This window comes from Electrona antarctica, assembly GCF_951216825.1.
Source record: "Electrona antarctica genome assembly, chromosome: 8".
NCBI lineage: Eukaryota > Metazoa > Chordata > Actinopteri > Myctophiformes > Myctophidae > Electrona > Electrona antarctica.
In genome coordinates this window covers 37,151,735-37,166,730 of record NC_136789.1, presented here as the reverse complement: position 1 = coordinate 37,166,730, position 14,996 = coordinate 37,151,735, and the positions used below count along the sequence as shown (strand labels likewise).

Below are 14,996 nucleotides of genomic sequence, written 5' to 3'. Positions count from 1 at the left end.
ATGACTGTTGGCAGGGCGTTCCACATTTTGGTGCCATGAGCGGAATGAATTTAGTGAAGGTGAAAACAAGCCCAAATGAAGCGAGCCCTTTAAACATGTATATAGGCTACTACGTATGTATGTAATAGCAGATCTACAAGCTCAAAACGTGTCGGCGTGGCGACGCGTTGTGAGCTTGTAGATCTGCTATTTAAATAATAATAATAATCTTGGGGAAAAGCATTCGGCGGGTCGCTTTGATCTCCATTCTCCAAGTGTGGTTGAACAGCGACACCTGCTGGTGGTTGGATTTAATTCATTAAACACGTTTGAAATTTTGTTTAGAAAAAATACTTTATACCCAACATGTATAAAACAATGCTGTACCTCCAACTGTATATACTTTATGTTTACACAATGCTGTAACTCCTCCAACTGTATATACTTTATGTTTACACAATGCTGTACCTCCAACTGTATATACTTTGTTTACACAATACTGTACCTCCAACTGTATAATAGGCCTACTTTAATAATAATAATAATGATAATAATAATAATAGTTGTTACCTTCATGATAAATCAATTAATTGCCTCACGTGGCTCAAGGCCACCAGAGACCTTCGTCATGGACACATAAAGCAAACGCTCCCATAGTTTAACTTCCACATTTCCCAGTATGTGTGATTATTATCACATTCTGGCTGAATTCTAAGCTGCTGATCACCAACATTCTCTTGATAATGTAAGGGATAATATCTGGCTAGGTGGTCGTTGTCGGGATATAATTCACCTTCAGGGAGTTTAACCACCTCGGCTCCCGACAATGACCACCTAGCCAGATATTATCCCGCTTATTACATGGCTACCTAACATAAATTAATATATTGACCCAAAACACAACAAAAAAAGTATTCCATGAAATGAAATGAAATGAAATGAAATGAAATGAAATCTATATTTACCCAGGGTATCTGGGCTAAGCTCAAGAACTTGTTTCCAGCCAGGCCCTGCTCATAGAACACATTTCATCGTAGTGGTTGATGCCTTGTTCAAGGGCATTTCAGCGGTGGTAATTTTAACGTGTCGGACGGCTGATTCGAACAGGGAACCTTCCGGTATCTAGACCGCGCCGCTATCCGTTCGGCCACCGCTGCCACAAAGTTCTGCGTCTGGCCAGCTGCAGGGCTGGAGCACTGTCGGAAAACAAGGAAGTGAGTTGATCAAATAGAATCCATTTTCGGGTCCTGCTTCGTCTATTTCTCGCTCAAATGTTTTCAAAAACATTAATGAGAGCAATGTTTAGCTGTAAATGACATTGTGTGTCACTAGTGTGTGTGTGTGTGTGTGTTTACATGGCTGTCATGTTGGAAACAGCAGTAAATCAAGCCGGGCGCAGCCGCGCAGCTGGCCGCAGCGGTGGCCGAACGGATAGCGGCGCGGTCTAGATACCGGAAGGTTCCCAGTTCGAATCAGCCGTCCGACACGTTAAAATTACCACCGCTGAAATGCCCTTGAACAAGGCATCAACCACTACGATGAAATGTGTTCTATGAGCAGGGCCTGGCTGGAAACAAGTTCTTGAGCTTAGCCCAGATACCCTGGGTAAATATAGATTTCATTTCATTTCATTGCTCAGAGGGTTTTATTAGGCAGAGGTCTGTTATACAGAATCAGAATCAAGCATTCAACCAAGCCATGTAATAAGGGGTGATAACCATATATATTATAAACATTGTTGATTATGGGGTGATAACCATAGATATTATGATTATGGGGTGATAACCATAGATATTATGATTATGGGGTGATAACCATAGATATTATGATTATAGGGTGATAACCATAGATATTATAATGATTATGGGGTGATAACCATATATATTATAATGATTATGGGGTGATAACCATAGATATTATAATGATTATGGGGTGATAACCATAGATATTATAATGATTATGGGGTGATAACCATAGATATTATAATGATTATGGGGTGATAACCATAGATATTATAATGATTATGGGGTGATAACCATAGATATTATAATGATTATGGGGTGATAACCATAGATATTATAATGATTATGGGGTGATAACCATAGATATTATAATGATTATGGGGTGATAACCATATATATTATAATGATTATGGGGTGATAACCATAGATATTATGATTATGGGGTGATAACCATAGATATTATAATGATTATGGGGTGATAACCATATATATTATAATGATTATGGGGTGATAACCATAGATATTATTAAAAAATCACAACCGTGTGAACTGAGTGGTGTAAGGTCTTATATAGACTGATCAGCTGTGGTCTGACGTAATGAAATCACACCCGTGTGAACTGGGTGACCATAGCAACCATGCTCATTTTTTGGTACGAACAGACAGACAGACAGACACGTAAAATAACAAAGCCAGTTGTAGGAGCCAGTTGTACACCACTCAAAAAAATAGTTCATTGGAACGACGTGTCTCCCAATGAAGGCAGGAAGTCAAGTGGAAGTGCAGCTGAAGGCTTTCTTTTTTAACAAATCAGTCATGACAATACATTACAATACAAAACAAGACAAACAAACACAAACAACAATGTTATTAACACAACAATCCAACATCAGAGCCAGGGGGGATTAGATTACTAACAGAAAACATTAAAGAATGAACAAACGCCCCCAAATGAGACAGCGTCCCCACTTCTGGTGGACAGAGAACCTGTCGCTTTTAAGGGACGTCACTGCCTTTACGAGGCTACGAGTGCCGACTTTGAAGAGTGGAATTCTCAATATACATCCCGATCGACTTTGTTATTCATGTCTATATTTTGAGCATGTCACTGGCTCACTATATATGTTCTACCTACCACGGAGCTCCGACGGTGTGTTTTACCGCTGTCAACTTGTTGTATAATTAACTTTGCTGAATAGTTGCATGGGAAAATAACCCAGCTAAATGGAGGAGTGACATCCTGACATTTTCAACTACCTAGTGAATTCTCCAGATGAGTATTAATAAGTCTTGCAAGATGCTGTTTAGATCATTTTCAACAAATACATAGCATATAAAACGAAATACAACAAATATATCTGGGTATTGAAAACCTCAAGGGATGCAACCGTGACATATACCGTGCGACCACTTTGACTTGAGCATTACAATGATAGTACTTTTCACAAACTGATTGAGTATATTATAGTACATTGTAGGATGTATATCGAGATGGCAGGTATGTGACATTGAAAAGGACAAATGAAACATATGGGACACTTTATTAGAACACAAAAAAAATCGCTATAGCCTCATTAATGAACCAGTGAAATTAGGGTATTTTATGATGCCTCTCATAGGTATTGCATTGGCAGCTGCAGTACACAGTTGAAACGGACCAGAAGTGGGGCCGCTGTCTCATTTGGGGGCGTGAAATTTGTAGTCCCCGTGTGTCTCTATGTCTCTCGCTGTCACTCAAGTGACTACTGGCCAATCACAGCGCGTATTTAGTCGACTGAAATCCATTTTGGCGGGCCTTAATGCCGTCGTAATGGCTGATTTTACACATGCTGAAAATAGACGATCTACAACCTCACAACGGGTCGCACTGCGACGCTATTTTCAGCATGCAACCAAGTGTAAAATTACTTTATACTGGATATCTTGTCCACTACTCACTTCCTAACATTTTTAGTCTAGTTTTTATTTGACGATGAAATTGTCAATATATTCAGTCTTAGTCATCATAGATTAGTTTCCATTTAGTTTTCGTCTGTGAAAAAAGGTAGTCGACGAACATTTTATATCACAGTTTTAGTCGACAAAATCAACACTTCAGTTCACCAGGTCCTGGAGCACAACACTTACTGGGACTTCACCGTTGACCCATTACTCAATGTTAACACACAACCATCGTGAAGCATCCTCATGTGTGTCGTCCTTTTTCCACTAGTGGTAAAGCGTTCGCTACATACTGTACAAGCGAAGGGCTTTTCACCTGTATGGATCCTGATGTGTTCTTTCAGAGTGTCACCTCGGTTAAAGCGTCGACTACAAAATGTGCAAGAAAAGGGCCTTTCACCTGTATGGATCATCATGTGTGTTCTCAGAGTTCCAGGTTGTTTAAAGCATTTGCTACATACTGTACAAGAACAGGGCTTTTCAAAAGTATGAATCATTATGTGTCTTTTCAGAGCTCCAGCCAGTTTAAAGCTTTGACTACATACGGAACGGCGGCTGTGGCTCAGGAGGTAGAGAGGTCGTCCAATGATCCATGGGTCGGCGGTTCGAATCCCGGCTCCTCCTGTCTACATGTCGAAGTGTCCTTGGGCAAGACACTAAACCCCAAATTGCTCCCGATGTGCTGGTTGGTACCTTGCATGGCTTCCGCCGCCATCGGTGTATGCATGTGTGTGTGAATGGGTGAATGTAATGCACAATCTATGTAAAGCGCCTTGGATAAAGGCGCTATATAAATGCAACATTTACCATTTATTTACTGTGCAAGCCAAGGGCTTTTCAATAGTATGAATCCTCATGTGTGTTTTCAGAGTTTCAGCTTGGGTATAGCTTTGACTACATACTGTGCAAGCAAAGGGCTTTTCACTAGTATGAATCATCATGTGTGTTTTCAGAGCTCCAGCCAAATTAAATCTTTGACTGCATACTCTGCAAGAAAAGGACTTTTCACCAGTATGGATCATCATGTGTGTTTTCAGAGTTCCAGTGTCTTTAAAGCATTTGCTACACACTGTGCAGGGAAAGGACTTTTCACCAGTATGACTCCTCATGTGCCTCTTCATTACTGCACTAGTGGTAAAGCTTTTACTACATACTGTGCAAGCAAAGGGCTTTTCACCTGTATGGATCATCATGTGTGTTTTCAGAGTTCCAGTGTCTTTAAAGCATTTGCTACACACTGTGCAGGGAAAGGACTTTTCACCAGTATGACTCCTCATGTGCCTCTTCATTACTGCACTAGTGGTAAAGCTTTTACTACATACTGTGCAAGCAAAGGGCTTTTCACCTGTATGGATCATCATGTGTGTTTTCAGAGTTCCAGTGTCTTTAAAGCATTTGCTACACACTGTGCAGGAAAAGGGCTTTTCACCTGTATGAACCCTCATGTGTTTTTTCAGAGCATAATTGAAACCAAAGACCTTTCCACATTCTGTACAACAGAAGCTTTGCTTTCTTGTTTCAGTACTCATGGATGGCTTTTGTTTAAATGATTTCGATTTATGTTCGAGCCTGTTGCTCAAAGGAATTTTTTGTCCTTCCACATGTTGTCTCTTGTGTGATTTCAGTGTGTTTAAAGCTGACTGCTGTCCACTGGTCTCCCGCTCATCACCGTCTTCAGCAACAGATTCAGAACAGTGTGAAGGCCAGAAATCACTGTCATCAGTGCTGTCAGAGTCAGAACGGTGTGGAGGCCAGAAATCACTGTCATCAGTGATGTCAGAGTCATACCAGTGTGAAGAGAGGAGCTTGTCGTCACTAGTTGGTTGTGATGTTCCATCAGCTTGTGTTTTCATGTGTTCCATTGAAGTACTGGCTAGAGGCTCTGACTCTCCATTTTCATCACCATGTTCACTTTTCACTGCTAGTAATGTCAACGATGACCCACCAGCCTCCTCTGGTCTTTGAAGTAACTCATCCTGCTGTTCCTCTTTAATCTGTGGAGGTTCTAGTTTCACCTGGACCAGACTGGGACTCCTCTCCTCCTGTTCTTCATTAATCTGTGGAGGTTCTAGTTTCACCTGGACCAGACTGGGACTCATCTCCTCCTCTTCAGACACTGGAAGGAGTGAGAGACCTAGGAGGAGGAGAGAGAGGAGGCAACATCAGCTGAGAACAACTTGTTAGCAATGCTAGTTATTGCAAGACCTGGTAAGGACGTGCTGTGATTGGCCAGTAGTCACTTACCAACCGAAATCTGCATGCACAAGGGCTGCAAAAGTAGGCTAATATTTGTGTTTTTTCACCCCTCTCAATTTAGGCATTTAGCAGACGCTCTTAATCCAGAGCGACTTACATTAAGCAATAACAAAAGCATGGCATACATCACATATATAAAAAGTAGTTATCATGAATCATGTGTAAACTAAGAACGTAACAGTGGAGTATCTATGTAAACTATACATACTATACTATATTATATATTATACATGTGTACTATAAAGTGCTATGACTACATAAAATGCAATTCTAGTGCTGTCTACGTAACAAGCTATACGTCTGTTTAAAATACTATCTAAGTCTACATAAAGTGCTAGGCTAGGGTAAATGCTATGGGCCATGGTGGAGTCTGAAGAGGTGGGTTTTCAGACTACGACGGAAGATTGGGAGTGAGGCTGCAGTTCTGACTGTGATGGGAAGTGCATTCCATAGTTTTGGAGCCAGAAGGGAGAAGCGTTTGGGACGTGTGGAGCGCTGTCCCGGCATTTTTAGTGAAGGTACCTCCAGCTTCCCTGCGTTGGCTGATCTGAGAGCGCGGGAGGGTTTGTAGGGTACGATCATACTTGTGAGATATGGGGGAGCCATGCCTTTGGTTGCTTTGAATGCCAGCATCAAATCGAGTTGTGTATTCTGTGCGGGCAGCGACCGGGAGCCAATGGAGGGAGCGGAGAAGGGGGGAGACTTGTGAGAATTTTGGCTGGTTGAAGACCAAGCGAGCTGCGGCATTTTGGATCAGTTGGAGGGGCTTAAGTGCACATGCCGGTAGGCCAGTAAGGAGGGAGTTGCAATAGTCAAGTTTTGACAAGACTGTTGTCTGGATTAGGAGCTGGGCTGACTCATGGGTGAGGAACGGTCTAATTCGTCGTATGTTATAGAGTGTAAACCTACAGGATCTCTCTTTGAAATTAGACTGGGCAAGCTCTAAACTGACAATGGACCCTACGCCGGTGACACACCACACACATATTCTAATCATTTATTTATGTCCACATAAGAGATACAATACAAGGACACAAATATTTACAAGCTCTTAATTTCTTTACGGAGTACAAGCGGCCATGTCTTCCCGGCACTCCAGAGCTCCTATTTTGAAGGAATCCCGGGGCTGATTGTGTTAAAAGGGAAGGTTCGGGACCCACCCCTAGTCCTGGAATACGTGGCGCGGACACATTATAAAAACATAACAGTAGTCGTAAAGCCAAGTCCAATCATACAAACTAGTGTTATAGGAAGTGAGAACAATGCAGTCTGGGAACATTAATAATACTCAGTGATGTTTCAACAGTCATCTTGTACATGAATCACACCAAGATGCTCCTCATGATGACAATACGTTGTGAATATTCATTTCTCCAGGCTGCAGTGTGCCCTGGAAACATGCCCGACGTTTTGGAAAATGGATGAACCTTCATGAGGTGTAAGAATGTGTGTGTGCGTGCGTGCGCTACTCACAGGCCGTCTCAGTGTCAGTGCAGTAGGTGGGAGTCATGCAGGCAGCAGTCCTCCAGGTGGCAGCAGAGCTCAGGTCCTGACTCAGAGCTGCTGAGTCCTGACTGGATAGATGGACGTCACTGGTAGACATCTGCTTTACACACACACACACACACACACACACACACACACACACACACACACACACACACACACACACACACACACACACACACACACACACACACACACACACACACACACACACACACACACACACACACACACACACACACACACACACACACACTTTTAGCAGACTCACTCACAATCTTCCGCAGAAGCATGTTGCACTGAGATCTTGTAGATCTATAGAAGCATGTTGCACAGCCAAACAGCTAGATGCAATGACTGAGAGCTTGTAGATCGGCTATCTTCGGTTATAGAGAGTTTGCCCATGCACGAAGTGAGTCAGTGGCAAATCGATTGCATTAAACTTTAATGCAATCGACCGAAGGCCAACGCTCAACCCCCCCTCCCCCCTTTTCCCCTCACTGTAGGCTTATGTTCCCCCCCTTTTTACCTCCTTTATGATGATTCCCTGTTTTTGACTATATAGAAGTGTACATTTGTACGTCTCTAAATGTTTTGATGAATTGAACAAGGTGGACCCTATTGTAAACAAGTATAATGCTTTACGGTGTCGTCCACTCACAGTTAACAGTCTTTGTATTGAGTTGTGCTTGAAATGTACTGTAATTCTGCATTTGATTGATTGAAATATTTATTAACAGTTTGCAGAATTACAGCAAACTGTAAATACAGTCAATAATCATAATAAGCCAAGAACCTATCAGTCTAACAGTATCTATACGTTAAGTTTAGCGTTTTAAATGTAACTCACAAATGCAACGTACGCCTGGAGCCCCTATCTTCGTACTGGGGGACCTAAACCACTGTAGACTGGAGCCAGTTTTACCTGGGTTTCACCAGTATGTAAAATGTGGTACAAGGAATAAAAATGTGCTAGACAAATGCTATGGCAACATCAAATATGCGTACAGAGCCAAAGTTCTCCCTCCTCTTGCCAACTCGGATCACTCTACTGTCCAGCTTATGCCCACTTACAAATCTGTCCTAAAGTCCAGTAAGCCTGTCCAAAAAACTGTGATACAGTGGTCAGAGGACAGTGTGGAGGCTCTTAAGGGCTGCTTCCTGTGCACGGACTGGAGCATTTTTCATGATCTCGAATTGAACGAGGCTACAGAGACCGTAACGGATTATATTAACTTCTGTGTGGACAATGTCGTCCCTAAAAAGTCCATTCGCCACTTCCCTTAAGTTCCCTAACAACAAGCCCTACATCACCAAGGAGGTAAAAGCCTGTATTAACAGCAAGAAAGTGGCTTTTAAAAATGGGGACAGGGGGGCATGGCTGCGGCCCAAAGGGAGCTCAATAGGATGTTGTCCCTGGCAAAAAGAAACCACCGAGCTGCACTAGAGGAGAGTGTCGGCACCATGAACACTAAGGGTTTATGGGATCATATGAAGAAAATAACGAACATGAACACAAACCGGAATCCCATTTCTACACTGGATGAACTAGCTAAAGCCAATGAACTGAATGACTCTTTCCTCCGTCATGACACTGACTCCTCAGAGCAGGAGTCTGTGGACTTTAATATTGATTCTATCATGTGTAACGCTTCTGATCGACTTCTCATTGATCCTAAACAGGTCCAGAGTGTCTTTAGCAGGGTATGCAACATAAAAATCAAAGGGGCCTGATGGTTTGCCTGCCTTGTTGTTGAAAAAGTGCTCTGAAGAGCTTACAGCTGCCTGGTGCCCTATTTTCCAACAGTCTGTAGACAAACACATGGTTCCTGATATCTGGAAAAAGTCAATAATAATTCCTGTTCCTAAAGTATCTTGTCCCACTGTGAACAAAGATTACAGACCTATTGCTTTAACTTGTGGGGTTATGAAATGTTTTGAGAGAATCATTGTGAACTCACTTAAGTCCCAGGTGGCTTCCTTTATGGATCCCTTACAGTTTGCCTACAGGGCTGGGCGCAGCACGGAGGATGCTGTAGTCAGTATAACCCATTTAATTAGCAAGCACTTGGAGGAGCCTAAGGCGTATGCTCGTGTCCTTTTTGCAGACTTCAGTTCTGCTTTTGATACTGTCTGTAAGCCCTCTGTTACTTGTCCAAAAGCTAAATAACATGAATGTAAACCCATTCATCATTAGATGGTTCTACTCCATGTTAACAAACAGATCTCAACAGGTCAAGGTGAACTCAGTACTCTCAGCTCTAAATTGTGTAGCACAGGTGTGCCACAAGGGGGGGTGAGTTCACCATTTATTTTTTCTGACTACACAAATGACTGCAGAAGCAACTACATCTTGACATTTTCTGATGACACTGTAATAGTCAGCCTGTTGAGGGGTGTTGAACACCCTGTGGGTTATATCAGTGAGATCAATAACTTTTGATTGATTGATTGAAATATTTATTAACAGATTGCAGAATTACAGTACATTTCAAGCACAAACTCAATACAAAGGCTGTTAACTGTGAGTGGACGACCCAATTAAGCATGATTGATTGATTGATTGATTGATTGAAGAATTTATTAACAGTTTGCAGAATTACAGTACATTTCAAGCACAAACTCAATACAAAGGCTGTTAACTGTGAGTGGACGACCCAATTAAGCATTACACTTGTTTCCAACAGGGTCCACCATGTTCAAATCATCAAAACATTTAGAGACGTACAAATAGACACTTCTATAGACAGAACAGGAATTCATCAAAAGGAGGTAAAAAGGGAAAAGAAATATATACAGTGAGGGGAAAAAAAGGGGGGCGGGGGGGGGGATTCAGATTTTACGGGGGCCAGTTTCGAATTGCAGCCATCCGTAGGTGCCCTTTGAGAGCGGTTTTGAACTAGTCAAGGGATTCACAAGTTGCCGTCACAAGCTGAAGTCATGTCGTTTACATATATTAGGAACAGTAGAGTCCCTAGTATGCTTCCTGGTGGAACGCCACAGCTCACTGGGAGGGGGGGGGGGGTGTCACTCCCGATCTTCCGCCGTAGTCTGAAAACCCACCTTTTCAGACTCCATCATGGCCCATAGCACTTACCCTACCCCCCTTAGACAGCACTTCTTAGACTTATATAGCATTTGAAACAGACTTATAGCATGTCATGTAGACAGCACAATAAGTGCATTGTATGTAGTCATAGCACTTCATAGTATATATGTACAGCATAGTATAGCATATATGTATAGTTTATATGTATAGTGTCATTATATAGATATGTTCTAGTTATAGTTTATATGTATAGTGTCATTATATAGATATGTTCTAGTCACGTTCTTAGCTTATGCATGTTTCGCGATAAATGCATTTTACATATGTGATGTATTCCCATGCTTTTTGTTCTTGCCTAATGTAAGTCGCTCTGGATTAAGAGCGTCTGCTAAATGCCTAAATTGTAATTGTAAATTGTGTGATAATAGCCACCTTATGTTAAACACCACAAAAACCAAAGAGATGATCTTCGATCCAAAAGGTGTCCACATCCATGACCCAGTGGTCATGGGGGGCACGCAAATTGAGCAGGTTGGAACATACAAGTACATGGGGATCCAAATGGACAACCAGCTCAAATGGAACGTCCATGTGGACTATCTGTGTGCCAAATTGGCACAACGCTTGCACTTTCCCCGCAGGCTCAGGCTCTTTGGAGCGAGCAAGGGAGGGAGTCATGTCAACCTTCTATGATGCAGTGCTAGGTAGCATTATTAGATATGGCATGTCAGCTTGGTTTGGGACACTCTCTGTCCAGCTCAAATCTAGAATAGCCAAAATGGAAAAAACAGCCATGAAGGTAATTGGTAGGAAAGATTCTCCATCTCTTCAGACAATCTTTGAGAAAACGGTTCTCAGTCTGTCAAATAGTGTGTTGTCTGATCCTTCACATGTATTATCTTCAGAGTATGAGCTGTTACCCTCTGGTTAGCCCGTCTCCGGACCCCCCGGGTTGAGCTCCTTTGGACCTACCACGTAGGGTCCGGTCTCACCGGCGTCAAGCGACATGGGATGCCATCTGATTTCCCCTGACTTAGCCCTGTGCTGCGGTGTGGGTGTCACGCTGACATATTCCAAACGAAGCATATGAACGCTATAGGAGACAACGAACCATCTGACCCCCCCCGCGAACGGCTCAGAAGCCGTTAAGTATTTTTAATGTTTGTACGACCGTTTTGGCAGCTCTGAAATTCTCTCTTGTTGACATCCCATTGTACCGCCTCTCGGCATCTCGGTTGGCTAGCAGCGCCTCCCTACGCGCCTCGTAGGCGCAGCTAGCCAACCGAGATGTCAACAAGGAGGGACCGAAGAGAGAATTTCAGAGCTGGCAAAACGGTCGTACAAACATTAAAAATACTTAACGGCTTCTGAGCCGTTCGCGGGGGGGGTCAGATGGTTCGTTGTCTCCTATAGCGTCCATATGCTTCGTTTGGAATATGTCAGCGTGACACCCACACCGCAGCACAGGGCTAAGTCAGGGGAAATCAGATGGCATCCCATGTCGCTTGAATCCGGTGAGAAGGAACCCTACATAAAGTCATCAAAATGTCAGAAACTTTAACGTAGGGTTCCGAAAGGAGCTACCCTCTGGTAGACGCTACAGAGTGTGTCGTTGCAAGAGCAACTGCTTCAAACTTTCTTTTCTTCCCACTTCAATTGTCCTACTGAACAACCGCAGCATAGTTCATAGTTCTTAGTGGGGAAGGGACTTATCGACCTTCATCAGTTATTTATTGCACTTACACCTGTGATACTATAAACTGCGATTACTCTAGTACTTGTATTTATTCCTCTGATTGCATTTTTGCACTTAACTCTTGTGATACTCTGTGATACTGTACTTGAACATTCATTGCTGCTATTGTGTATTGTCTATTGTCTTCTGTTTTAAAAAGCCTTCTGTACTACTGCACTTTTGCCCAGGACAAATTTCCCCTCGTGGGACAATAAAGTATATCTCATCTCATCTCGTTTATGGAGACGTTAACGTTGTAAATGTAGAAAGTGCGTAAAACAGGCTGAAGTTACGTCATGACTGTCATCAGGGCTAACAGGTTGTAATGTGAGCATGTTAACGGTGGCTAACGGAGCGGCGATAAAACACACAATCAACAAACATTCTTATCAACCAAATGGACAATAATAATAAACACAGCTTTGACTCACCGCTTAGTGCAGATATACATTAATAATCACCATGGTTACGCAACGTAAACAACCCCGCAGACCAGAGGTGTTGTTGTGCAGCATTAGCATTAGCATCAGACTCCTCTTCATCTGCAGGGGAGAGCAATCGATGATCAAAGAGACTCAACAAGCAGCTCACAGATTCTATGACACTTTTAATATTTCACATTGATTGATTGATTGATTGATTGATTGAAATATTTATTAACAGTTTGCAGAATTACAGTACATTTCAAGCACAAACTCAATACAAAGGCTGTTAACTGTGAGTGGACGACCCAATTAAGCATTACACTTGTTTACAAGAGGGTCCACCATGTTAAATTTATCAAAAATGGATCCACAGGACGGATGTATTTGTTTTCACGAAACTGTTTGTGATTTCATAGGATTTATTTTCATTTTCATTTCATTTTCTACAACTCATTTACAAATGATGTATCTTAAGATCAAATGAGTACCAAAACAACAGTGCTCAGACTCAGCAGATTCCAGTTCAAACCCCTGTCTGTCCTCCTACTGTGAGACTGAGAGACAAACCCCTGTCTGTCCTCCTACTGTGAGACTGAGAGACAAACCCCTGTCTGTCCTCCTACTGTGAGACTGAGAGACAAACCCCTGTCTGTCCTCCTACTGTGAGACAAACCCCTGTCTGTCCTCTATACTGTGAGACTGAGAGATATGTGGTTGTGGTTCCCTAACTTTTCCATGTCAAGGACCCCCAAATTGACACTAATTAGCCCGCGGACCCCCATTAGAAAAATATATGCCAGGGACCCCCTAATGAGAGAAAATATTCTAGCAGTGATTCTCAACCCGTTTCATTTCAAGGACCCCCAGTTTGACTGTTTTAACTCTTGAGGGTCCATTTGGTTCCATTTGTACACTCTGAGTTACAGACCCACAATAATAATAATAAATAATACAACTTTATTTGTATAGCACCTTTCATGACATGAAATGCAGCTCAAAGTGCTTTACAGAGCAATGGAGAAAAAAAAGAAAAGCAAGGCATAAACATTGAAAAAACAAGAGCAGTAGTGCAATACAGTGAGGACATGAATACAAAAAAAAGATCAATTAAAAGCAAGAGTGTAGAAGTGGGTCTTGAGCTGCGCTTTAAAAATGTCTACAGAGGCTGCCTGTCGAAGGTACAGTCGGAGTTTGTTCCACGCCGTCGGCCCGTAGAAGCAAAACGCTGCTTCCCCATATTTTTTTGTTTCCATTTGTTTAGGCAAAGCGAGCAGGCCAGCAGTGGAAGACCTTAGGGGGCGGTTTAGGACATATTTAGGCAGGCAGTCATGTAGGTAGGAAGGTGCGAGACCATTGAGAGCTTTATAAACAAGTAAAATAATTTTAAAATCAATCCTAAAAACAACCGGAAGCCAGTGCACAAGGGTCCATTTGGTTCCATTTGTACACTCTCAGAGGTCTGTAGACCCACAAGGGTCCATTTGGTTCCAAACTATCATTTAGCTGGGGAGTTGGGACCACCTGGAACTCCCTCAGGACCCCTAGGGGTCCCCAGACTTCACTTTGGGAACCACTGGTGTAGTGGACTAATAACATGACAGAGGATCCATGTTCAAATCCCACCAGTCCTCACTTTAAGCGTATGATAAATAATCAACAAATATTATTTATAACTTAACTGATGTTTTGGCATCACAAACATTAATTTTTAATAAAAACAAAAATCACACATTAGTGACATATTTTTCAACAGATCTCTCTCTGCTTCACTCTGAGCACATAACCAACGGGACGTCCATACGACGTCAAAACAGACCTCTCTCTAAACGCCAACCCCAAAACGTACATAACGACGTCCTGAGCACATAACCAACGAGACGTCCATACGACGTCAAACAGACCTATCTGTAACCACCACCAACCCAGAGCGTCCAGGTCGCCGGCCGTCCCAGCCAGACGTCCATACGACGTCCAAACAACGTCTTCGATACGACGTGACAGTCAAACTCAGTCCGTTGCAAAAAGACGTCCATTTGACGTCCATACGACGTTGACAGCTGTGGTTACCAGATCTGCTCGGCTGCAAAATGTGCTCGGGTCCTGCGCGCACTACACTGACGTCATCCGTTTCTTCCTAACTTTATTGAACGCCATACCACGGTACAAAACAGCAGTTTTACAGCAGAGGTGATCGATGTTATATAATGCAACACAACATGACTAAACAGATGTATGTTGTGTGTTTAATATTCTCTATGGTATGTGTTCATCTTATGAAAGACATAGGAGCTAAATCCGTTGCAAAAACACGTCCATATGACGTCCATACGACGTTGACATGACCTGCTGCATCAGTGTATTGA

At 42.5% G+C, this 14,996-nt stretch overlaps 1 long non-coding RNA gene across 1 annotated transcript; it reads right to left on the bottom strand.

Annotated features, from left to right (window-relative positions):
* Positions 1 to 2,617: 2,617 nt before the first annotated feature.
* Positions 2,618 to 12,779, bottom strand: LOC306927819. Its single transcript, XR_013790597.1, has 3 exons — positions 12,640 to 12,779; positions 7,392 to 7,521; positions 2,618 to 5,796 (listed from the first exon to the last, which is right to left on the bottom strand). It is a non-coding gene; the product is annotated as an uncharacterized lncRNA (long non-coding RNA).
* Between the last annotated feature and the right edge of the window lie 2,217 nt (positions 12,780 to 14,996).